The 24,982-nt window shown below is 38.3% G+C and overlaps 1 long non-coding RNA gene across 1 annotated transcript in view; it reads left to right on the top strand.

The window, feature by feature from the left end:
- Positions 1-24,982, top strand: part of LOC131828021 (uncharacterized) — a 47,302-nt gene that overhangs the window by 10,767 nt on the left and 11,553 nt on the right. The window contains exons 3-4 of the long non-coding RNA XR_009352189.1: positions 17,102-17,212; positions 23,384-23,491. This is a non-coding gene — a long non-coding RNA (uncharacterized LOC131828021). The remainder of the gene's footprint in view (positions 1-17,101; positions 17,213-23,383; positions 23,492-24,982) is intronic.

Raw genomic sequence — 24,982 nt, forward strand, 5'->3', positions numbered from 1 at the left:
CAGCCAGACTCTAGAACTAGTGCTCTAACAATGCATATGGGGGAGGGGAAGTGGGGTGCAGAAGTAGCAAAAAGTAATGCTAGAGATGGGCACCCCCCTTTCAGATTTTGAAAATTAGATCTCATAAGCAAAGCAGAGAGCTCCTCATTAGTTTTTAAAGGGAAAGTGGTATGGTAGGATGGACATTATGTCATTTGGGAAGAAGTACAAAGATTGAATTGAGTGGGAACCAAGTAGGAGGCAAGGAGACCAGAGTTTAGTGATTCCAGTTAAGGGATGATACATGAAGTATCAGTGTGGGTGCAGAGAAGTGGCAGTGTGGGTGCAGAGAAGGGATGGGCTTGAGAGATTTAGAGGGTTTGAGAGATTAGAACTCATGTGCCTGAGAATGTAAGAGAAAGAAAAGTCAAGGAAAAAATAAAACTAATTTCAGGTTTGAGCAATCTGATAGATGGTTTTTCCAAGCACCAAATCATCACATACAGAAGAGACTGGGAGGGACTGGTGGAGGTAAGGAGACGATTGAGGCATTAGACAATTTGAGTTCAAGGCATTTGGGAATAGCCCTGGAAAATGCTGGCACTTACCAAGCATGTGTAGATGTTTGGTGGTACTCCGAAGAGAAGCCTGGGATGGAGTCTTGGAGGTAGGGAGATTTGGATAGCAATGTTGAAGTCTCAGCTGAGGATGACCTCCCCTGGAGTGAGTATGCCATGAGGAGAGATGGCAGAGGGCAAAGCTGTGGAGAAATGTGGTTTTAAACATCTGCTTCAATGAAGGAACAGCTCAGAGCCATATAATACTTCATTTGAGCAAGGAATCATACACAGTATCACAGTAAATAAAACATTACTGGTTGAAGAATGTATATTGCAACTCTGCAAATTAAAATGCAATTTTTTTTAATCACCTATGTACTTAACTACCTTCTTCTCTCCTTTTAAATCTGAACAGCATTTTTTTTTCCTAATAGCACAACCTTTTTAAGAATTGTTAGGTTTAATAAAACAATTTTATACAGCATCTTAGAAGTAGGAATCAAGAATCTAAAGAAATAACATTGTTTTACTAATTTAAATCATTGCTGGTAATCAATCTTAAGGAATAATTATAAAAACACACAACTTTTAATAAAGGATATTTAATTCACAGTAACACTCGTTGTATTCAAGATATTATTTATAACAGTGAAAACCATCAGAAACAGAAGTACTTGTTATTTGCACGTTAATGAACTAGTTAATTAGTGATGCACAAAATGGCATATTTTTATATTATAATATTTGGAAGAACGGGTTCTGAAATAAGTTTTTACTGCCTGTTGTTGCCTATGTGACTGGGAAATTACTAACTTCCCTAATCCTTCCTTACATTAGCTATAAGAAAAGGATAGTAATAACTATTGCAGAGGCTTGCTCTGAGCATTAACTGGGGGAAAATTAAAAGGAAAACTGCTCACATCTATTGAGTGCTTACAATAATCCAGGCATTCTTCCAAGTATTAATATTTTACATATATCTTAATATTAATCTTCATAAAATCCTCATTTTAAAGATGAAGAATCTGATGTACAGAGGGTTGAGCAAGGTCACACAACTGAAGAATGTAGGAGTGTGGATGCTTACCAGACAGACTCCAAAAGCCTGGCCCATAACTGCTGGGTGTCTGACATCTGGGAGGACTCAATAAACACAGATGATTATTGCCATTATTATTCATTTAAAAGATCATAAAGAAATAAAGAGAATAAAGAATGTTTGTCTTTGGGTGGTGAGCCTATAGATACTAATTTTATTCTTATTCTTCTATTTTTCTGGGTTATTTTTAATTTTCAATTTTTAACTCTCAACTTTATATTACAAGAGAATAAAAGAAAACTTAAAATAAATTAAACACAACAAGAATCTGAGTTCTACTTCTTCTTCTACCACTGTTGAAAGTAATTTTATTGATTTGTTCACTTGAGTGTTTCTTCAGTATTCTTGAACATAAAAAAGGATGATATTTAACTCTGACTTTCAATATTCTTAACAATGGAATTCTTTAAGCAAATACATTTAATTTTTTATCTTATTTATTTTTTAAAAATATTTTATTTATGTATTTGAGAGAGAGAGAGAGAGCATGAGCAAGGGGTGGGACAGAGTGAGAGGGAAAAGCAGACTTCTCATTGAACAGAGAACCCAATGCAGGGTTTGATCCTAGGACCCTGAGATCAAGACCTCAGTTGAAGGCAGATTGCTTAACTGACTGAGCCACCCAGACGCCTCAAGAAAATACATTTTAGAAGCCTACTAAACAAACCAACACATATATTTTCTGATTGTAGAAGGGAGATGTAGGAGATTTAAAGAGGAGGTAAATAGAGTGGGGAGGCCTGGACTATCATACCCCTAAAACACACACACACACACACACACACACACACACTCTCAAGGGAGGTTTAATTATACTGCAGCAAAAGCAATCTCAAATTCTCAGTTGGTTTTACCAACAAGGGTCTCTTGCTTGTGCTGTATGTCTAAGATACGTAAGTGGGGGTGATGAGAAGAGGAAAAAATGGAAGTGGCGGATTAAGCTCCATGGCATCGCTCAGGGATCCAAGTTAAAGGAGACTCTTCCGTCTCATGGCTGTGCCTCCAAAAGTTCATGGACTTCTTGGTTGTGAGGAAGGGTAAGAAAGAGACTAGATAATAGCCTTTATCCTCCTTTACCAGGCTGTGAGATATGACTTCTCCTCATATTTCCATGGCTGGTACTGGTCACATTGCTCAGCCAATTGTGAGAGGTCTGTGATGTATAGTCTTGCTGGTGCCTGGCAGAGGAGGAGAAGCAGTTACTGAAGAGACCCAGCACTTTCCTCCACACACATCAAGGAGGCCCAGAAGGATCTTCAGAGCACAGTCTTACCCCATCACTCAAGAGATGTTCAATCTCGTTCTTCCTACTCAAGTAGTCTGAAAGTCTTCAAGGTCCATGAAAACTTTCAATAGCTGCCCCTCTTACAACCCTGATATGAAATGCGAGCATGATTCTAGGTTACATTGCCTCATCAACCCTTGCTGTCCTTACATTCTTAGGTATAAGCAGATGTCCATTTTCATTTCTCATGTGAGCACAACCAATAATGTGGTTCTGCACTTTGTTTTTCAGTCAGTGTCACCTTCCAAATGAAAGAGGGATTTGATAAGAACAAGGAAGTCTATGTTCAAATAAATATCAGAAATATAGAAACAATTAGGTATATTAATTGCAGAATTACTTGTGTTTAATATGCATTTACAGTTATAATTTTCCATGAGGTGGTTATACTACACAGCATTTCCCAGTATCCAAACTCTTTTCTCATCAATTCTTATTGAAAAGTCTCAAATCTCATACTTCCTAGAATACACTCAAGAAAATGTCACATATTATAAAATATGTTATCTTCAGCACAACCAATATTATGATGCTCATAGATGTGCTGTGAACCATATTTTAGCTTATCCTATTGTTTCTTATTCTATTGTTTCAACAGCCATAGGAGTGAGATCTAGGTAAGCAGATCCCCAAATCCCAAATTACACATGATAGTGGGTATGAGGTTGATTAGCAGTGTTGCTCCCGACCTAATTGTAATGATGTTACATAAAAATCTTTGCATGGTGCTATGCAATAGGGGAGCTAGTTTTTAACACTAACCTTGATAAGTGAAAAACCCTCCCATCTAAGGGAGGAGAGTGAACCATCCTCTGTGTCAACAGAACACATCCATCAAAGAGAAGACAAAAAGAACTGAGGATTCAGGCCCCAGAGAGCTACATGGCATTAAATGCCATGCAAATAAATGCCATGCCTGGGATAAGCCAACATTTTGTAAAACCTTTTCAAGACAGGATTCTGAATAAACAAATTGATCAAGATTGGGTGGTTTTTTGTAAGTATATAAAGGAGGCCTGAAAATAAAGGGCCTCAAAAAGAGAAGTTACAATGTCAGCCTAAATGGTGATATTTTGTAAGCTGAGAATGTCATGTGTCACAAAAAAAAAAAAAAAGAAAAGAAAAAGAAAAAAAATGGGTTTAGCAGAATTCAATAGATTAGCACACTTTTGACCAGAGTTTATACCCCTAAACACATTGACCATGAGCTTCTGATGACTTACTTATGAGAGAAAGGTAACAGTTTTATTAGAACCATCTCTGAAACAAAACAGGAATTATGAACAGAGTCCAGGAGTGGCCCCCTCCTGACTAGATACCTTTTCCTACACTGGTCGCCAGAGGCATGCCCACCCACTTGACACACTAGGCAAAAATGCTCTTTGTTACTTGATACACCTTAGCCCTAAGTCCTTCTTCTTCACAAGCAAAGAAAGGCACACTTGCAGAGATAACTTAAAAGGTTTGAACTTGTTACAGAAGCTGAGCTTTCTGGAAAGATAATTCTTAATGTCAGAAGGTCACAGTACATCAGGGTTATGATTGACTCTAGTTTATAGTCCATTGTACATGTTACCAAGAATCTAGAGTGAGCACTGCCAGGGCTCTCCAAAAGGTTAAGCATCTGAAGGCTTTCTACCACTGTGGCTTATTCATGAAAACATGTGGTCGACTCCAGTACATTTTTGACCTGACTATTCATTCGTGAATTAGAAAATGGACTTAAATAATTTCCTTTCAAAGTATGTGCTTTATAATTTTCATGTCACATGATTACACTTTTAGGAGTATAAATTCTATTTTAAATATTTTGGAAACTACAGTTTTTATTATTCCTTGCTATTCCATACATTTGATCTCAATGCCTATGTTTTTCTTCAAATCCCCTCTAATATATTTATGTTTTGAATGAAATGAAATATAACTACATGCAGATATAGAGAGTGAGAGATGTGACCTCAAACAGGAACATGATTCTCTTTTCACAAATGCAGGGATAGCCAAATATATATTGGCTCCCCTGGGCAGGAACTATATTTGTCTTGCTTGCCAGAACAGACCCTACAGTAAGTACTCAATAAATATTTGCAAATTATTTAAGCAATTGCCTAGGAAAACATAGAGCTGGAAAAAATTCTTTTTCATTAAATTTCTGTAAAACTCTACCATCAAAGATAAATTATGATTAAGAGCTTGGAATGAGTCAAACTACTTTGATTGAAATTCCAACTCTACCGTTAAATATCTCTGACTTCAAGCCTTAAGTTTACACCTTTCTATGCTTTGGTTTTTCTTGCCTTTAAAATGCAGAAAACAGTAACCCTAACTCCTAGAGTTCTCAGGAAAATTAGAGTTATAACGAGGATCAGTACTGCGGGGTTCAAGTATTCACTACGTAAGCATGAGGTCCATGTTCACTACTATCACTACCACTATGATAACTGTGACTCCCAATGCCACAGTTTCTTTGCTTATGAAGCAACGTGTCTGGATAATGGGTAGCTTTCAAACACTTTCAGTATGCATATTATGGTTCCATTAGAGAAGCAAACCTCTCTACGTGATGTGGAATAAGGGTCTTATTTTCAGTATTATACCATATACCAAGATCTGAGCTGTGAGGCAGTCTATGGAAGGCTGTTGCGTCCATGACTGGCAGTGGGCCTGAAATGGCTGTAGGTCAGCGGAATCAGCAACTGGGAAGAATCTTAAACATGAAGCAAGGAGGGCAACAGAAACCCATGAGGTCAAGCTGTAATTCACCTATGCATTTTGGCACCTCCAACTGTGATGATGCAGATGACCTATAGAAGAAACTACCCCACCTTACCACAGCAGAGTTGCATCATGGTTGGTCCAGGACATGGGAAATCTGAAGGAGTTGTGGGACTAGTTGTTGTCTTGTGTAAATAAGGTAATCTCATAGATTACCTTATTGTGTTGGCCCCTTCACTGAACCTTAGAGTATGATGATACTTCTCCATTTGCCTGCCAAGTTTACAGCCAGCTTCTCTTGTGGCTAGTCCTAATTTGGAAATAGACAAGGGAGAACTACTAGAAAACATAGTTCTAGTTAGGCTATGTTGACACAGCACAAAGACACTGCCTTTAGCAGCTGACAGCTATCTTTAGTTGAGCTCTCTTTCTCTGGAAAATGAAGAACAGTGTGTAAAATATGTTGGATACATCCTATCATATCATGAAGCTAAGATGTCAGTTATGCGTGAGACTGCTAAGTAACATAAAATTGACTTTCTAGTCACAACAATACAAATTATTAAAATCAACTCTAGGGATACCTGGGTGGCTCAGTTGGTTAAGTCGCTTCCTTCAGCTTAGGTCATGATCCCAGAGTCCTGGAATTGAGTTCCACATCAGGCTCCTTGCTCAGCAGGGAGCCTACTTCTCTCTCTGCCTCTGCCTGCCACTCTGTCTGCTTGTGCTCTCATTCTTTCTCTAACAAATAAATAAATTTAAAAAATCTTTTTTAAATAAATAAAGCTGCAACTTAAAAAATAAAATAAAATCAACTCTAGATTCAATCATTTTTTAATTTTCAATTTTAATCTGACAGACCACTCTGAATAACCATGTAGACAACAAATGTCCTAATAGTGACTATGTCAAAGTTTCAGTCCAATGGTGGGGAGTAGGAAGGAGAATTTGAATGCTTCCTAAATCTGATCAACTTGTGATTACAGGATTTAAATACATTCAATCTGTGAGATTTATATTTGCACAATATGTTGTCTTCACTTTTTTAAAATCATGATCTTGATGGTAAAGATAGGTTGTTTTCCTAATAATTGTTAGACTTAAAAAGAATATTTAAAATATGAAATGATAATTCCCATGAATCAAAATGTATGGAATGAAAACATTTTCATAGGGCACACACTCAGGATGCAGTATGTGTGTGTGCGTGTGTGTGTGTGTGTGTGTGTGTGTGTCTTTGTATAGATTTTAGGAGTCATCTAGGATTTAGATACGATCTCTAGGGCCAGCAAACTTTTTCTGTAAAGAACCAGATAATGAATACTTTCAGCAATGTGGGCAATATGATCTCTGTCCCAAGTACTCAGTTCTACTACTGTAGTGTAAGAGAAGCCATATACCATACATAAGTGAATGGGGATAACTACATTCCAATAAAACTTTACTTTTAAACACCAAAGTATGAATTTTAGGTAATTTTCACATGTTACGAAATATTATTCTTTAAAATTTTTTTCAACCATTTAAAAATACAAATGTCATTCATAGATCCCAAGATGTACAAAAAGATCAACAGGCTGGATCTGGCTCATAAGTCATTTTTTTACCAACCCCTGACCTATCTCAATGGAAATCATTAACCAATTAAGAAAACTAAAACATTTTATCTAAAAACTGCAAATATTTAACTAAGTTTTCTCATGTAAAAATAGATTTAAGAAACTTGAAATTTTTTAAATATCCAACTAACTTTCTATCATTAAAATACAATGATTGAAAACTCAAATCCACTTGGATAATCAAAATTGCAATATTTAATTTCCATGGTTGTACCAAAATAGTATATATGCTTCATACACATGTTACTGGGCTGAAAAATCTATTATTTTATTAAATAAGAAAAATAAACTTTTGTATTTGAGTTTGTTTTTAAATCAATGAAGGCCTTTCACAGAGTTAAGATTACTTCTTGGCTGCATAGGAGCCTGTCAAGAATAATTAAATAATCTCTTGTCACATCATCACAGTTAGTTGTTGAGTATCTTGCTTTTTCTATCTTATGGAAAAAATGAAAACCTAAGCATTCTGCCAATGTTTTTTTCCCTAGTGCTCCAAAAGTTTACAAAGCCATCAGTTGCCATAGAAGCAAAAGCATATAAGTTGTAATGCATAAAATATGTCCAAACATGGTATGGATTATCAGATCAATCTAGTGTGTAAGAAAGGCCTTCACAACCCTGCCAGTTGATTATGGGTTTTGTGTCCCATGAGGGATAAGCTTGATATTCCACGAGGAAATATCATATTACAGTGTTGATTCCATTGTGTTTATCTTCAGCAAGTGTTCTGGGCAATGTTATCAGAGACAACAATGTTTTAAAAAGAGTTTCAATCTCTTACCAAGAATCAGACTACAAATAAATCAAGATTTAAATTTCCTCTAAAATGAATCTGGAATACAATTTAATATATATTTCCAAAGAGGAATAAAATTCTCTATTAAGTTCTTGTTAAAAATCCTTTGTCTATTTAAAAAAAAAAATCCTTTGTCAATAGCCATGTATTCTAAAATTATGTGTTTTATGCAAATTGAATAATAATAATATACAATGTGAAGAAAAAATTTCATCAGAATAATTCAGTAATTAGTGTAGAAGACTATAATCCAAAATATTAATAATTAATAATTAGTGTAGAAGACTATAATCCAAAATATCACATTATTTTATTTCTCTAAAACTCAAGTATGCCTAACTGGCTTTTATTTATTTATTTTCCAGAACTCATCTATTTTGGTCCTTTAGTATTTCTTTATTGAAATCTTTTTATATTTATGAAAGTAAATTGGTTACTAAAAATATTTACTATTATGCACCACTGGTTTTCACTGGAAGCAAGCTACATAAGTATTGGTCTGCATCAAATTATAGAGAAAGAAACAAAAGGCCATAGGTTTTAAAGTAATGCATCAGGAAGTCAAAATATTTAGAGGGATTTAAAGTTAAGACAATGTGAATAAAGATATACTGATAAAATATGGTATTTCAACCTATTCATTAAAAGTGAAAAGTGAAGAAATGGCCAATAAAATACAGTTTTTAATTCTTTATTTATTCTTTATTGTTTTCTAATTCTTTATTGTTTATCCAATAAGGGGTTCTTATAAGGATGAATATATGATAAGTAAAAGTTTAAATATTGGGACACCTGGGTGGCTCAGTGGGTTAAAGCCTCTGTCTTCAGCTCAGGTCAGGATCCCAGGGTCCTGGGATCGAGCCCCGCATTGGGCTCTCTGCTCTGAGAAGAGCCTGCTTTCTCCTCTCTCTCTCTCTGCCTGCCTCTCTGCCTACTTGTGATCTCTGTCAAATGCATAAATAAAATCTTTAAAAAAAATTTAAATATTTGCACTATAAAATGTGATATGTATTCATAGGAAATTCTACAGAAACAAGAAGAAAAGGAGTATGAAAATTCTTTTCAAAAAGATACCATACACCAGAGATGAGAAGTCACATAATTGCAAGTACAGTCTCAAAACAAATTTTGTTCATCACCCTTATACCTAAATATATCTATGACATCTCACCATTAATCCATAATTACCTATCTATTGTAATCTTTCTTTCCACAGGGGTTATGAGATGATTACTTCTTTCTCCTCCATAGAAAACTTGGTCAGCCACAAGAACATTTTCATTCTAACACTTTTAGAAGTCCTCTAAAAGTATCATTGTATCATTGGTCCTCTCTGAACTTCAGGCTCTTCATCTGTAAAATGAAGATAAGAACATCTATGTCAGTATGCTTAGGAAGAATGAAGTGAGACTACATACATGAAAATATTTTTCAAATTGGAAAGTACACAGGATACATCATCTATTATTTTTATGATTTCCTATAAATATACTATCTCAAGTTTCCTTCACTACTCACCCACTTCTTGTCACCACTACGATGGCATGATTAAAATAAGTGAGTGATGGGGAAATTCAAACTCCCTTAATGTACTGATTGCATCATCAACAATGTTTGGCATATGTTTTTATCCATTTTGGTAAAACCAACCAAGGGATCTGGGAACTTATTTAGAGTGCAGTAGTGATGAAAAGTCAGGGCAGGTAAGAAGAATCCTCTTGAGGGGCACCTGAGTGGTTCAGTCGGTTGGGCAGTGGACTCGATTTCAGCTCAGGTTATGATCTTGGGATGGTGGGATCAGCTGTGCTGGGCTCTGTCCTCAGTGGGGAGTCTGCCTGAGATTCTCTACCTTTCGCTCTACTCCTCCTCACCCCCATGCTTGTTTGCTCTCTCTAAAATAAATAAATAAATAAATCTCTATCTTTTTCTTTTTTTTTTTTTAACCCTCTTGAGTACCTAATGCACCGGGCACTTTGCTAGAAATGTTCACGTCTTTTTTTCAATCTTTAGGGCAATACATACATAATAATATGCCCATTTTGAAATGGGCACAGGGAGGCTGAAGGTTCAGGGTTCGTGGTAGAAGGTACTGTGTTATGATATTGGTTCTGCCTCTGAGCATGCTGGATAAAGATATATTTTTCAACCTCTTAGTCAAAACCTACAGAAAAAACAAGTCCTTCTGTTGATAACTTCCTGTTTAAGTGGAGGAATCAGACACAATGCCAAGTGGGATGATGAACAAAATCTGTTGAGGGTCTGTTAAATGGGACTTTTCTCACAGTAAAAGGCTGTGAAAGAAAGGCTACACAGGTGACTCAGTGACTAAAACAAAGGTGACAAATCATTTTAAATAATATACACCAGCACGCTGAAGTTAATTCCTTCTCAAATCCTTCTCTTCAGGCCATTCTTGCTCGACCTTCGCCTTGCTCATACACACAGCAAAAGTTCCCCTTTTTGCTCCACATCCTGCAGTCACTTATCTCTAATCTACAGTGGAATGAGTTATTTTTCCAAACAACATAGTCACTGTAATAAAATGGCCATGTGGTTAGGTTAGCACAGAGCATTTTTGTGCAGAATAGACCTACTTTGTTCCTATCTATTATATAACCAACATTCATTACTGAAGCCTTAAGTTTACATTTTAGATATCTAAGCAAAAAATGTCAGAAAGGGGTCTCTTTATCTTTCTGTCCTTATTGTCCAACTGCCCGTATTCCTTTCTAATTGAAAAATGAGCAGGCTCCGTGGTAGAAGGCGCTTTCTTTTCCCGATTCCTTTCATTACAGAAAGAGTTTGGTTCTTAAAGAGCACAGGCTTGAACTCAGATCTGCAATGGCTACTCAGTATCTCGGTATGATCTTAGGTAGGAATCTTAAACTTAAAAGCCCTAATTTCCTCATGGGAGTGTTGGCGACAACCTCAGCTGACTTGGCTGCTGGGAAAAGTGAATGGGATGTCTATGTGAGAAAGTGCTCTTTAAACAGTGAAGTCCCGACTTTTGTCATTCTTTTGGCCATGATTTGTTCTCCTTCAGCCATTTGTTCATGGAACAGGAACTATTTCCAGAAGGCCCTCGTATGTGGCAGCTATTGTGCTATCTGCAGTGAATGATAGCATCTATTTATACTTGTCCACAATTAGAAAAATATAAAGTGATTGGAGTCTTTAAATTCTAACACATTTTTTAGGAGGAGGCAACTGTGAGCTGGAAAATGAACAAAGAATTTAAAAATGGGTATTTGTATTGCCATGATAAAGAATGTGCATATATGTTATGGTATGAAAGGAGATGAAAGTTTCAACAGAGCAAACAGCATGAGATATGCTTGAGAAACATGGGACTCATCCTGCCATGGTTACGGGGACACCCTATGGGTTTTAATTATAAAGGGCCTTGAAAATCAAGCTAAGGAATATAGCTTTCATTGTGATAGAAATTAGAGAATTTTTGACAATTTTGGATGAAATAATGATATGATCAGAAATAGGACTTCCAAAATGATGGTATGAAGGAGCTCAGGAACTATTTCCCCAGTGAAGTAACCATTTCAATTATAAATAATAATTTAAAAGCAACCACTTGTCTCTGGAAATTTTAAATGGGAAAATACTTATTCAAGAAAATCTACTAGCTCTTAAGAACAGTAAGAGTTTATAGTATCTTAACCACGACCCAGTCCCACCCCTTTCTCCGATCAGTGCAACAGGAGACCTACTCCAGGCAGGTGAGGCCAAAAAGTTGGGTGAATCTATGGAGCAATTTATGCCTGAAGGCATCCTCAAAAAACAACAGAGCAATCAGTTAGAAATTAGGGGAAGCTAACATTTGGAGGTTCTGTTGGGGACCCTCAAAACTGCCCTCAGTTCCACAATTCACCAGGGCAACGCGACAAACACAGCATAGAGTTGTGATTTATAGTTCAGTACGAGGTGACGAAGTAAAGTCAGCAAAAACAAAAGGTGAATGAGAAGAGGTGCAGAGGAAAGCAGGTGCAAGTTTCCAAGAGTCCTTTCCCAGTGGAGTCACGCAGGATCCATAATTCCTCTAGCTGGATGCTGTGATGACACATGTGGAAAGATCTTTAGCAGGGAAGCTCATCAGAGACTCAGGTTTCTACTGGAGACTGGTCACCCAGGCACTCTGCCTAGAATGGATGAACATTTCAGAATCCCAAAAGGAAAGCAGGAGTTTAGCATAAAGCCCATTCTTTGTGCAAACAGTTTAGCCACAGTGAACCATTCTTATCAGTCCTCGTAATGTGGAAACCTTCCCTTAAATCCAAGTTCCTAGAGATGAATTACATCACAATCAAGCTGTTAAAAAGAGTAATGATGTAATCAGAGCCAAACTTCCATATGGTTCTTGTTCTTTCTTTTATTGATGTGTTGTATCACATTGACTGATTTGCGGATGTTGAACCAACCTTGCAGCCCTGGAATAAATCCCACTTGGTCGTGGTGAATAATCTTTTTAATGTACTGTTGAATCCTATTGGCTAGTATTTTGTTGAGTATTTTCGCATCTGTGTTCATCAAGGATATCGGTCTATAGCTCTCTTTTTTGGTGGGATCCTTGTCTGGTTTTGGGATCAAGGTGATGCTGGCTTCATAAAATGAGTTTGGAAGTTTTCCTTCCATTTCTATTTTTTGGAACAGTTTCAGGAGAATAGGAATTAGTTCTTCTTTAAATCAAACTTCAGAAAGGTTAATGCAAACTTCACGTAGGGGGACTAGAGTGGAGAAACACTGAACACAGAAGAAAGAGTGAGGGGGTTTCTGCATTTGTCCAATGGAGAAATATCAAAGAGCTGAAGGCCGGTGGAAGAGAATCCTCCCTTGGTGAGCAGTGACTGTGCATGCATCATGCTTGGCGTGGTCCAAACCTTTATTCACCATCTTCTTTCCCATCATTCCTCTTCACATGTCCTATACCGCAGCCAAACTCAATACAGTCTAAGTAAGGTGGTAGTAGTAGAAATGGTAAAGAAGATCATGATGAAAATGTGCAGTTACAGTTTTACTTTTACCATTTCTTATACAGCAAGTTAAAAAAAAAAATCACCGAGTATGAGACAGGATAGGCTAAATTATGCTACAGCAGTAGTATTCAAGCTTTATCTTGCATAAGAATATCCTGGAGAGGTTTTAGTATACAGACTGCTGTCTCCCCACTCTAAGATTTGGACAGAATATTCTGGAGTGGGACTTGAGAATTTGTATTTCTAGTAAGTTCCTTGATGAATCTAATGTTCTTGGTCCAGGGACCACACTCTGAAAGTAACTGTGCTATGTGCCAAATCCTATGACTTCTCACATCAAAAGATGATTTGTCACACATGCTACCTGTCCATCACAGGCCACCTAAGGGAGGGTCTTTGCTCCACATTGTCACTCAAGGACACAGGCTGGGCACCATACTTCTGCCCCATCTACAACCCACCATATCATGGGTTGCCAAAACAGAAGAGAGCCATAAAATCCCAATGCCACTCTTTTATGTTTGGCCTATAAGTGACATCCATCAGGTCTGCTCAGGCTCTACTAGCTACAGCTAGTCGTATGACCCTTCAAGTCTTTAGTTTGCAAGAATAAAAAAGGAAACTGGATATTAGTGAGATAGCACTTCACACCTACTAGGATGGCTATTATTAACAAACAAAACCCAGAAAATAACCAGTGTTGCTGAAGATATAGAGAAACTGGAACCTGTGTGTGTCAGTGATAAGGATGTAAATTGAGCATCAGATATTGAAAACAGTTAGCAGTTCCTCAAAAAATTAAACGGAACCACCCTATGACTCAGCTATTCTAAAAGAATTAAAAACAGGGACTCCAGCAGAAACATGAACATCAGTGTTTACTGACAATAGTGAAAAAGTGCCCAGAACATTCTAAATGGCATCAACAGAAGAATGGATAGACAAAAACATGGTATAACCATACAATGGAATATTAGTTCAGTCATGGAATGAATAAAGTTCTTCTACCTTGTGGATGAACTTTGAAAATATGCTGACTGCAATAAACCAGGCACAAAAGGACACAAAAGGATTCCACCTCCATGAAATATCTAGAAGGGTCAATTTCACTGAGACAGAAAGTATATTGGAAGTTACAGGGACTCCTGGGTGGCTCAGTCAATTAAATGTCTGCCTTTGGCTCAGGTCATGATCCTAGGATCCTGGGGTTGAGTTCTGAATTGGGCTCCCTTCAGCAAGGAGCCTGCTTCTCCTTCTGCCTCTGCTCCCCATGCTTGTGCTCTCTCCCTCTCTGACAAATAAAATCTTAAAAGAAGAAGAAGAAGTAGTAGTAGTAGTTGTTGTTACAGAAGGGGTAATGGGGAATTACTGCAGAACAGGTATAGAGTATCTGTTTGGCATAATGAAAAATTTTAGAGATAAAGTGATGTTATACACATTACAAAGGTAATTAGCGCCACTGAATTGTGCACTTGAAAATGGCAAATGTTCTGTTAGATATATTTTTATATATGAAAATCAAAAAGAAATACCGATGTTACAGTGTTTATATATTATAGCAAAAATATCAGCAATCTCATTTTAACATGAATATCAAAACTGGTATAATACATAACAGAACATGGATCATACCCTCAAATAATAGAGTCTTTTTAATCTTCTTATTGTTAATCCATTATCATTAATAAAACTATTTATCCCATTTTATGATTAATGATAATGTAATGATATCATTGAATTATCATATATCTGTAGCTTAAGTTTCTTTGAGAAATCCCAGATGGAGGTAAGTGATCAGTCAGCACAGTAAAATGGCCCTGAGCACAGGTTTTGCAGCTGGGGTTGGCTGGATTCAAATCCCAACTTTGCCATTCATTATCTGAATGACCTTGGGTAAGTCACTTAGCTCCCTGTGTCTCACTTTCCTCAGTTTGAAACAGAGCTAATCAGAGTACCTATCTCTCATATTGTTTTGAAAACTAAATAAGTTAATACTTATGAAGTACCTAAAACAGTGTCTGTTTCATGCTAAATGGTATGTCTATTGATAAATAAAATAAAATTGCCCAGCACAATGGTTGGTTGATTTAATCTTTAATAGTCTCCTAGTTCCCAAAGTAATGCTGATGTAGTAACTACAGCGGTAATGTCCTATTCCTTTACCTGGAACAAATTTTACGGAGGTTATTACACTTGAAAAGTCTTTGCCTGGCAGTGATATGATGTCATCACATTGGTGAGCAGAATAAAAATGACTGAATTATGCTAAACATCTCTGTATATGAGAAGGATCCAAAGAAAATACAGTTTGTTCTAGCACTTCTCACCTGGGTAGATGGAAAACGTAGGCCTCCCTGAAGGATCCCACAAGGGGCAGACAGAAAGGAGGAATCTCTTGACATTGCGATTCCAGGCGTCCGCCAAAGCAAGGGCTGAGAGCGATTCCCAAGTCCAATTAGCCAAAAAACTGGGATGGGTGGGGGGATCCAGGAACAGGCATAGACTCAAGAGCTAAAAAAAAAAAAAAAAAAAAAAAAGAGAGAGAGAGAGAAGTGAACCTAAGAATAATGTCAGCTGTTAACAGGAAGAGGTCTGGGTCAACTGCCTGTGATTTTACTGTTGTTTAGAACTGGCTTTTAGGACAAGCTACAGCTATGGAACCAAGAAGCAGATGCGGTCATTTGTTCATTCAACAAGCATTTCCACATGTATTGCAGCCCACTCTGAACACCACACTCTATGCGGAATAAACTGTGGAGCCTTCGGCTACACTGATTTATTGTTAACAGGAAAAGAACCTTTGAGACACAGGAGGGACTCCAGGGAACTCTAACATTATTGCTGTTGTTTTTAAAAGGAAGTGAAAAAGGATACTAAATACTTCTTGCATGATGTCCCAGCAAGGAAATTCTTACACCTAGCTTGAAAAAGAAAAAAAAAAAAAAAAGAGAGAGAGAGAGAGAGAGAGAAAGGGAGGAAGATTAAATCAACAGTGGGAATAAAGCTCTTTTGACCTGGTGACTTTTCGGAGCAGAAAGTCGCTTCCCTTGATGGTAGTTGAGATGCCTTGTTTGTACTCACTTGATCCCTGGGCTCTTTTACCCTGCCCCCCAGCTCCCATTCGCCTGAACATAGTTAAAAGGCAAAGCCGTAAATCAGGAAGTCTCCAAACACAGCAGGGTTCAGCTGGCCAGTAGGGCAGGGTTAGGGCTGAAGACTGGAGTCGTCTCATTTCGTTTTCAAAGCTGAACCTCTCATGGCGGATGATCGTTAATGACAGACAGCGCCGTGTCAAAGGGTTGTGTCGGGCTCCAGACCTCTCCATGCTTTACATTCCTATGTTTAATCAAAGGTTAACCAAATCATTGCTGGTAGCGAACTGCAACTTCGAGATGCTGTGGGTGGTCTGTCTCTGCCACTGAGGCAGACGCTGCTGATAAGAAAAAGAACCCGCTGAGAGTCCCTACATATGCATTCCTGGGTGTTTACCATTTTGCAAAAACTGGAGCAGGGGACTGGCTCATGGGCTCTTGGGGCTGGAGAGGCTCTGCCATTTTAACTGGGGACGATTTTGATTATTTGAATATATGATTATTGATTTATGAAATCAGTTTTTTAATTTGTTTAGTCAAACAAACAGAAATGTGTCCAACATATTTTTTATTAGTTTTAATTTCTCCCTTCCTGCCCAGGCCATACTTCAGCTGTTTCTCCAAGTTACTGATGACTTTAAGGAGCTTCCAGACTAGGTCTCTGCTAGGCCTCCAAAGACCGAGAGAGGAGACCTTTTGAGTTCTCAGCTGACAGCCGGGAGGATACCCTGGGCTGGCTTACTCTACAGAGTGCTGGTCCCAAAGGAATTTAGTGGCGAGAGTAAAGGAAGATTAAAATTTTCCTAAATACATAGCTGGGGGCTTTCTCATGTTTTTAGGCGGGGAGTCCATCGGCAGTCTTTCTCAAAGTAGAGAGTGCATGCCAGTCCCCAGGCTGCTGGTTGGAAATGCAGATTTCTAATGTTAACTGTCCTGGGGATGATTTAATCTGCTCCTTTATTTTACAGATGCAGAAATAACCAGGGCAGGGCAGCAGAGGACTGAGCCTTGTGCCCAAGAACACCAGTTGGTCAGCAGAACTCGGAGAGGTAGATCAGCATCCTGACTCTCCCACATGGGTAAGTATTCAATGCTAAATGCAAGATTTGTCCTTAACCTAGACAGACACATAAACAGAGCCTTCAGTTCTTTGTGATGATTAGCAGGGTTAGCCAGGGCTTTGGGACTGTTACTACCGCTGGCCCCAGCCAGAGGAGGTTGAGGGTGAACTTGAGAAGTAGGGGGTTACCCCACCGAGGGACGTGATCTCCAGCATCTGTGAAAGAGTTTGGTGTGGTTAGGAGGCTGGAAATGGTGCAGGTGTCTGCAATACACTTGCACTTGGGCTGGGGGGTGGGTTGCAGGCCCGGATGGAACGTGGCTGGAGAAGTAGGTTAGGAATAGACCTTAAAGGCCCTGGGTGATACGCGTCTTGCAGAGAAGTGATGCTCTACTTTGCCATGCATAAGAATCACCTGGCTGGCTCTTTAAAACACAGGTGGCTGGGCCCCACTCACTGAATTTCTGATTAAGCGGGCCTGGGGTGGGGACAAGGAATGTACTTTTCTAACAAGTTCCCAGGTGATGCCCTGCTGGGGCTCAGGGAGTCGCTCTCAGTAAACCACCTCGGCTGATCGTAGCCAGAAGCGGTTTTTAAAAAATAAAAGTATGTAACAGCATTTAAATCATGGAAAGAAAATCCGAGGTGGGGTGGAGAAATTAGGTTGTGTGGGCTTCAGGGAAAGAAGAATCCACATGGTCCATTTTTTGCCATTTACCCTGTGCAGCATTCTGTGCTAAGAACTAAGTTTCTAGCTCTCGTGCAACACAGACCCTACAGTTGCCAAGTCTTAAGCACAGGCTTTGCTTTGAGTGTTGTAAGCACAGCCAACAGCCTTTCGGAGGATAGGAGGAGGCACAGGTTGGTGGTCAGCGCTGGGGGCAGCTGTTAGCTGCTCGTGCAGGGGAACATTTCCACTGTAGTGACTGGAGTTTGGACACAGCGGGCTCGTCATCAGCTGCGGTGTGGGAAGGGGCGCCTGCCGGCTTTCATCTCTTCCAGGCTGCGTGGGACCTGTAAATCAGGAACCTGAGCAGTCTCAATCTGACCTCATCCTCCCAGTACAAAGGCAAGTCACCTACATGTAGCTTAAAATCTGCATCCCTCATTCCAGCTCTCCAAGTTCTCCTTCATCTGGAAAACGTTAGTTCCCACAACTTTCAAACATACCTTGTTTATGTTTGAGAGCCTGGTTACCCTACCAAACCACAAATAGGCCATGTTTGATCCCATCTTTGTGCCATTTTTCATGCCAATAATGCCTTTCTCCTTTTCCTGTCTGGTCAAACCCTACCCATCGTTCAAATCCCTGCTCAGATTCCCCTTCCTTGTACCCTTGTATTTCTGTAGCCTGTGGATCCTGCCCATTGTGCAGCTCTGTAACCGCAACTGACTTGTAACTCACAGTTTAGTCCTCAGCTATGTATATTTCTGACCCCCGCTCAGTGTTTCTTTATCTCAGCCAGACTACCAACCCCTCAGAGTAATCTGCACTACCAGGAAAGCAGCAAGGTGCTCTGCACAGAGTGGAGGAATTCGATTCCCAAGTACTGATCCATGATACCAAACCATAATGACAACGAAAACAAATACAACTAAAACCTGAATCAAACACACATTTTAAGTGGCACAGTAAGGCATTGTAAGCAAAATACCAAAAAAACACAAAAACAAAACAAAAACAAACAAACAAAAAAAAACAGATGAAGTCCCCTAAATGCATGTATGTAGTGGTCATTTCATTTGCCCATCCTCATTGTGTTTGCTTCATGACAATATGACAATATCACCATTATATTTGCTTGTCTCCATTTTTGCAAGCATTTTTCTTCTTTTTGCTTTTAGATTTTTTTTTTTTTTTTTTTTACTTTGCTAGTTTTAAGCTTCTGAATTACAAACCCTCTAACTATAGAGAGAGGCAGGATTAGTACAGATAGAGAATCTTGAAACTCTAGACGCCAGTTAGGTACCCTCTACACTCCCACCTCAGCCTTCCTCTGTCTGTGTCTGGGACCCGCTCCAACTTGGCTCTGCGCCTGGGTTACGTGGCGCCCAGGCCTCCCTCTCACTGGCAGACCCCTGTACTCTCCCAGCCACAACAGCCTCCTTTGCAGATCATTCCCAGATCTACCTGTCTAAGCCAACCTTACTACTCCTCCTGTCCAGACCTGCACTTTAAGCTTTCAGATGTTTTGCCCACATGTTTCACAGCCTGAAAACCTATCATCATATGGATAAACATAATGTTTGCTGTTTCCCCCAGGGCCACATTTCCTATCTCACTTGTCTTCATTTGTCGTCTGACCATCACACATCTGCAGTTTTCATAGGCAGCCATGGTGGGGGTCATTGTAAGTACTTCTGTTGGTTCATTTTTGTCTTCCATACTTGGTGGATAGTATTTACAACATAATCCACCTTTGTCATAAAAGGTGATATCCATGCCTTGCTAACCACATGTAGGAATTTTGGCAATACTGGCTTCCCTTCTCCTTTGTCGGTTTCATTTGGATTGGCTTTTCTGTCCACATGCAATGTGGCTGACAAAGATTCTAACATGATTAATTCACACATATGCTCACACCATTTCTCTATAGGATTTTATAAACTCTTACAAGATGAGTGGCTTCAACGTTGGCCACATGCGTATCCTTATCTGCATTCTTTGTCTTCTTCCTTTTGATTCCTGGAATCAAGATAAAAATTGCCTTACTTCAGCCCCTTCATTCTCTTTATAAGCTCTGTACTTTCTTTTATGACATCCTGAGGTCTGGTACGATCTTTTTCTTGAGTTAGAAACTATTTTTAAGACCTTTACCCCCTTAAAGATCAATAATTCACTAAAGCACGCTACTTGCAACACCAATCCTAAAAGGATAGGGAGATGTATTGGTTATTTCTAACTTTCTGCTAATAATCAACGTAGATTAACCATCCATACATGTAACTGAAACTTTCTTTGGATTATGTGGGAAAACAAACAAACAAATCACAGGCCAAACACTCTATATAATCTTGGAAGGAATTCCTTGAGATAATGGGAGAATGGATAGTTGCAAAATTAGATTTCTCTTCCATTTCTTTTTGTGTTCTAGCCTCTATCATGGTCTTTGATGCGTAATTGGTACTAAATAAATATTTATAAAAGGAATGAATCCACATGAAAGTAATGCATAAAAGGTAGTAGTAGCCCATGGAAGTATGCCTAGTAGTCTCAAAGTATTCAGTGTTCTTAATTCAGAATGCTATAGTTATAATTTCTATGTTCTGAAAACAACACCAAAGATGCAGCCAAAATACATCATGTAAACTACATTTAGAAAATCTTGTTAGTTTATGTTTCATCTTAGAAGAATGGAATTTCTAATTTATTTCCCAGAGTTTTGTCAAAAGGGTGGTATTGATTACAATGTTTTATTTATACTTTGGAGTCTCTCTAAGGTTTAAACTCAGCTTGAAAGCAGGGTCATGAATCTGTTCTTGTGTAAGTATAACACAAAGTTGCTATAATCAGATAACTTTAGTATTCACATTAAAATTAAAAATAACATTGAAGTCATTTTAGGTAGACAGTTTGCAACAGCTCCCTTGAGTCCCCTTAAATAATTTTACATTCTGAGACATCTGAAACTTTGATTGATGCCTTGATAAATGCTTTCTTCTGTTTTAGATAACGAAGAAACAATTGACTAAAACTAAAGCCAAGTTTTGCCTTTAAAATATCCTCCAGTGAACGTCAAACTTTATCAAAGCCTAATTCACACTGCAATGCATATCATGAACACTGTACTGATCATAAATCCCTGCTCTAAGTCCAGATCTTATAATGACAACTCTCCTTTCCAACACTTATATTGTTGGTGAGATGTCTCTGAAGACTGACTGACGGGATTACAAGGTCATCCTTGGTTCCAGTGAAATCCATAAACTTGTGAATAAGAAGCCCTCATTTTTCCAGGGTCTTAAGTGTCTTGATAAGGAATATGTTAATAACCTGCTCTGTAGGTTTCCTGTCTTAGATGTCTGGATTCGATCACAACTCGGGTAATAATTTTGCCTCCTAATTATTTAAAGTGAATCATTTGGAAACATGGGTAGTTGGAATGACTTTGGAAATAATATTTGAAGTTACTTAGAACTCAAGCTAATTCATTAATTGCAGTCTATTTTAATTAATGTCAATTCCAGGGAAATGAACCAAAATTAGTATATTTTCAGCACTTCCTTGATTATTCATATTCTTACTAATAGTTGATTGTGTATCTCCAATTGCTCTTCCATAAGGGAGCTGAGACTGATACCATCAAGTGTAAACCACATTGCCTTAATGATGGACACGAAAGCTTTCTTGGCATCAGGCCTCTGATTAAGAAACTAGAGTTTCTGACTACCTGTCAGAAACTCTAGCAGGTTCCAGAGCCACTTGAATGATGTCCTGCTTCTCAGCCTTAGATGTGTGCCATACAGACTTGATCCTTCTTGCTTCTGTTCCCTTGCCTTCAATGGCTTTCCTTTCACTTTCTTCAAAGTCAAAAAACCTTTCCTGACAGTTTCAGCTCCCAAATCCCATTCCCTTTATTTGTAATTTCCTGACCCATTTAGCTATTTGTACTACACTTTCTTTCATGTATCATTCTCAAAAAGGCAAAAACAATGGGTAATTCACCCAGAGCCAACTGAAATACTCACAGACAGGAGATGCTTCACACATTGTTGATGAGTGACATCGATACTGGTAGGAAAACCTGTGAATGGAGTTGTCTTATCCCCTCACAGACTCTCTGTTAGCCCCCCAACCAATGGTTGTTATGGAAAACAAACAGTAATGTGAATTATTATTGTTAATCCTTACACTCCTTTCTGATCATCATTCAAAATAAGAAGTATCTGGAATGATATTGCATAAATGTAGGCACTTGGAGAAAAAAGAAGAAATCCAAGAAAATGGCTTATCCTTAGACTCATGATTCACGATGGTCTTATTAATTAACAACCATAATCTATTATGTTGTTCTGATAGAAAAAGATTTTTTAGACACATAGTTGGAAAGAAGTTATTTTACTTATACAGTTGCAAACACAAAGGGTCAAGAAATTGTGCCAACTTGGTTCTATGTGTTGATTTTTCTAGCTGAATTATTCCTGATATAATCTAAATACAGAAGTCGAGTCACCCTTCTAGAAGCCTGAGATTGTTTCTTAGACTTAGTAGCAAAGCAGGAACAGGCTGTTGAATTAGGCAGAGTTGAAACCAAAGGCTTCCTGCACCACACCTGTTAATCACTGAAATGAAAGGCCAATGCAGAGATGTAACACAACACTGTTGGTCGTCAAAAAACTGCTTGAATTACCACAGCTTCATTTATGACTCTCTTGGGAGCATCACTGCTGTGAAATCTATAGAATTAGAAACTGCCCCCAAATTCTGCTCGGTGAAGAATGCAAACATTTCACTCAAATGGCACTTGTTTGTCAAACGGGCAAGGGCAGGGAAATTGATGAGGGTACTAATTATTCTTGAAAGAGCCAGAAAGGAGTGGAGAACATTTAAAGACTTCATAAAAAGAAGTGAGGAGCGAGGGAGTGAATTTCCCCAAACTTTAAAAGGCTTAATCCGCAGACAGCAGGGCTGGTGATGAGGGCAGAGTTTTCTCAATTAGAAACAGGTCTCCTCATCTGATGCAATCCTGACATTTCCCTTGTGGATTACAACAGTTGGAGTTAAATTTTTGAAAATTGTGAAATTTTCTCTTTTCTTTCAAAGTCTGAATATTTATACATAATAGGGGGCATAGACCATAACAACTTTGTTGAATCTTTGGTTCTTCCTTGTTTTATAAAAATTAATGCTTCTCTCCCAATCCCTAAATACCAAAAAGGTACACCAAGTTTGTTCAAGTGGTGATGCCTTTAAGGAAGGAACGTTTCGGCTACTCACTATTTAAGCTAGCTAGGCAAATAAGCAACCCTGGGCCTAAGTGAAATGACTCTGGACTTAGACAAGACCAAGTAGAATTTGTTTTTTTTAAGTAACACGTATGTGCCTCTATCAAAGTTACAAGTCAAAAATTTCAAGAAGAGTTAGAATTAATTCTTTGACTTAATGGACTCAAACAAACTGGCAATGAATTTTAAGTTGCTTTCAAGGGAAAATAAAATATCTATATCATCTTCTGCATCTCTTTTCCAGATAATAGATGAAGAAAGTACTAGAAAGCAAAGAGCTGAAAAAGAGCGATACCTTGAGAGAGCAGACACACATTGCCATAGGAGGAGACCTTGAGTTTACCCTGTCCAGGTGAAATTTGCATTTTTAAAGGGACATGGTTAAAGATCAAGAAGCTTCCAAACCTAAAGAAATGAAGTCCTTGTTGTTAGGAAATCAAGTGGTGTAACTGGTGTTTGGGATGGAAAATGTGTTTAAGATGGAAAATATTCAAATGTGTGCCAGAACAGGGTGAGCCATTTGATATCCATAAAATTGTAACAGTGAGATAGCAAAAATTTTTCAATGAAAGTTTGCCATTTGCAGAGAACACTGTTGCAGGCTCTCTGAGAACTTGTGCTTGCCCTCTAACTGGTTATAATTCAGTTGTGTTGTAAGAAACACACATGGCAATCTAATGAGAAACTGTTTAGTTTAAGACATAGCATAGGAAGAGATGTCATGTGAAAGTATGAAGATAGGAAAACCAATTCTCCATGCTGAGATGGGGTAGAATATTTGTGGTAATTAAACATGCACAGTTGCCGGATTTGCCTAATTACAGAAACATTCTTACTTGTGGAACTATGCTTTTCTGCTTCTGAATTGACCGTAAAGTCTTTCATTATTGATTTACTGGGGAGTAGAGCAATATTGAGAAATCCTCTTCTCCCATTTTTTACCTACTATGTCACCTCTTGACTATCACGACCCTCTCACAAAGGGTGTTGATGTGAGATTGTGCACAGTGACCATAATTTCTTTATTTTATCCATTATACAATATTTAAATTATCTGAGGAACTAGTAGCTGGGCATATCCAGGTAAAAGGTAAATTTGGGTTATTAAAAGAAATTACCTTGAAGAGTTATGGTTGAATGACCCCGTTTGAACTAAGGAATTATCTTGGAAACATACTCAACTAGCAAAGAAAAGACATGTTCTTCCCAGAGGCTTGCCAAAGCTTGTTCAGGGCCAGTACATTTGATCTCAGTGATCTCCCACAAGTGGGATTGTGGCTTCATAAAATGGAAACTTATTATCCCTAGTTTCTGAAAATAAATATAAGTTTGGGGCACCCATCCGGACATGTAGGTGCAACTTGGGGTCTTGTCGACCCTGTGTCCAAGGATGCCCTGATCAGTTTCAGAGATTCAACCAAAGGCAGGAAACACTTTCCCAGGCAGGATGGATTATTCAAAGTACTCGTAAATGTTTTATAGCTATTCAGTTTCACAACCGTTTGGATTACGGGAAATTATATCTAAACTAGGACAGAAAATCTATAATAGATGCAATCCAGATCAATTCCCAGATAATGAAGTGTTTTTGTTTTGTTTTGTTTTGTTTGTTTCTGAGAGATCTGCTAGATTGGCCAAGCCTAGGTCCATGGAACAGTGGGGGTGCACCCACTATCTTCAGATTATCAACATTCTTTTCTTTTACACAAAAGGACTTCCCTCTGTTGACTTGCATACTTGAGAGCTAATGACATGTATTGCGCTCCTTTTTTTCTAGCCAGGTTTAAAGCAGTAATTGATAGGTTGTTGTCTGGCTATTTCCTTGCATGTCAGGAAAGAAATG

This window comes from Mustela lutreola, chromosome 3 (assembly GCF_030435805.1).
Source record: "Mustela lutreola isolate mMusLut2 chromosome 3, mMusLut2.pri, whole genome shotgun sequence".
NCBI lineage: Eukaryota > Metazoa > Chordata > Mammalia > Carnivora > Mustelidae > Mustela > Mustela lutreola.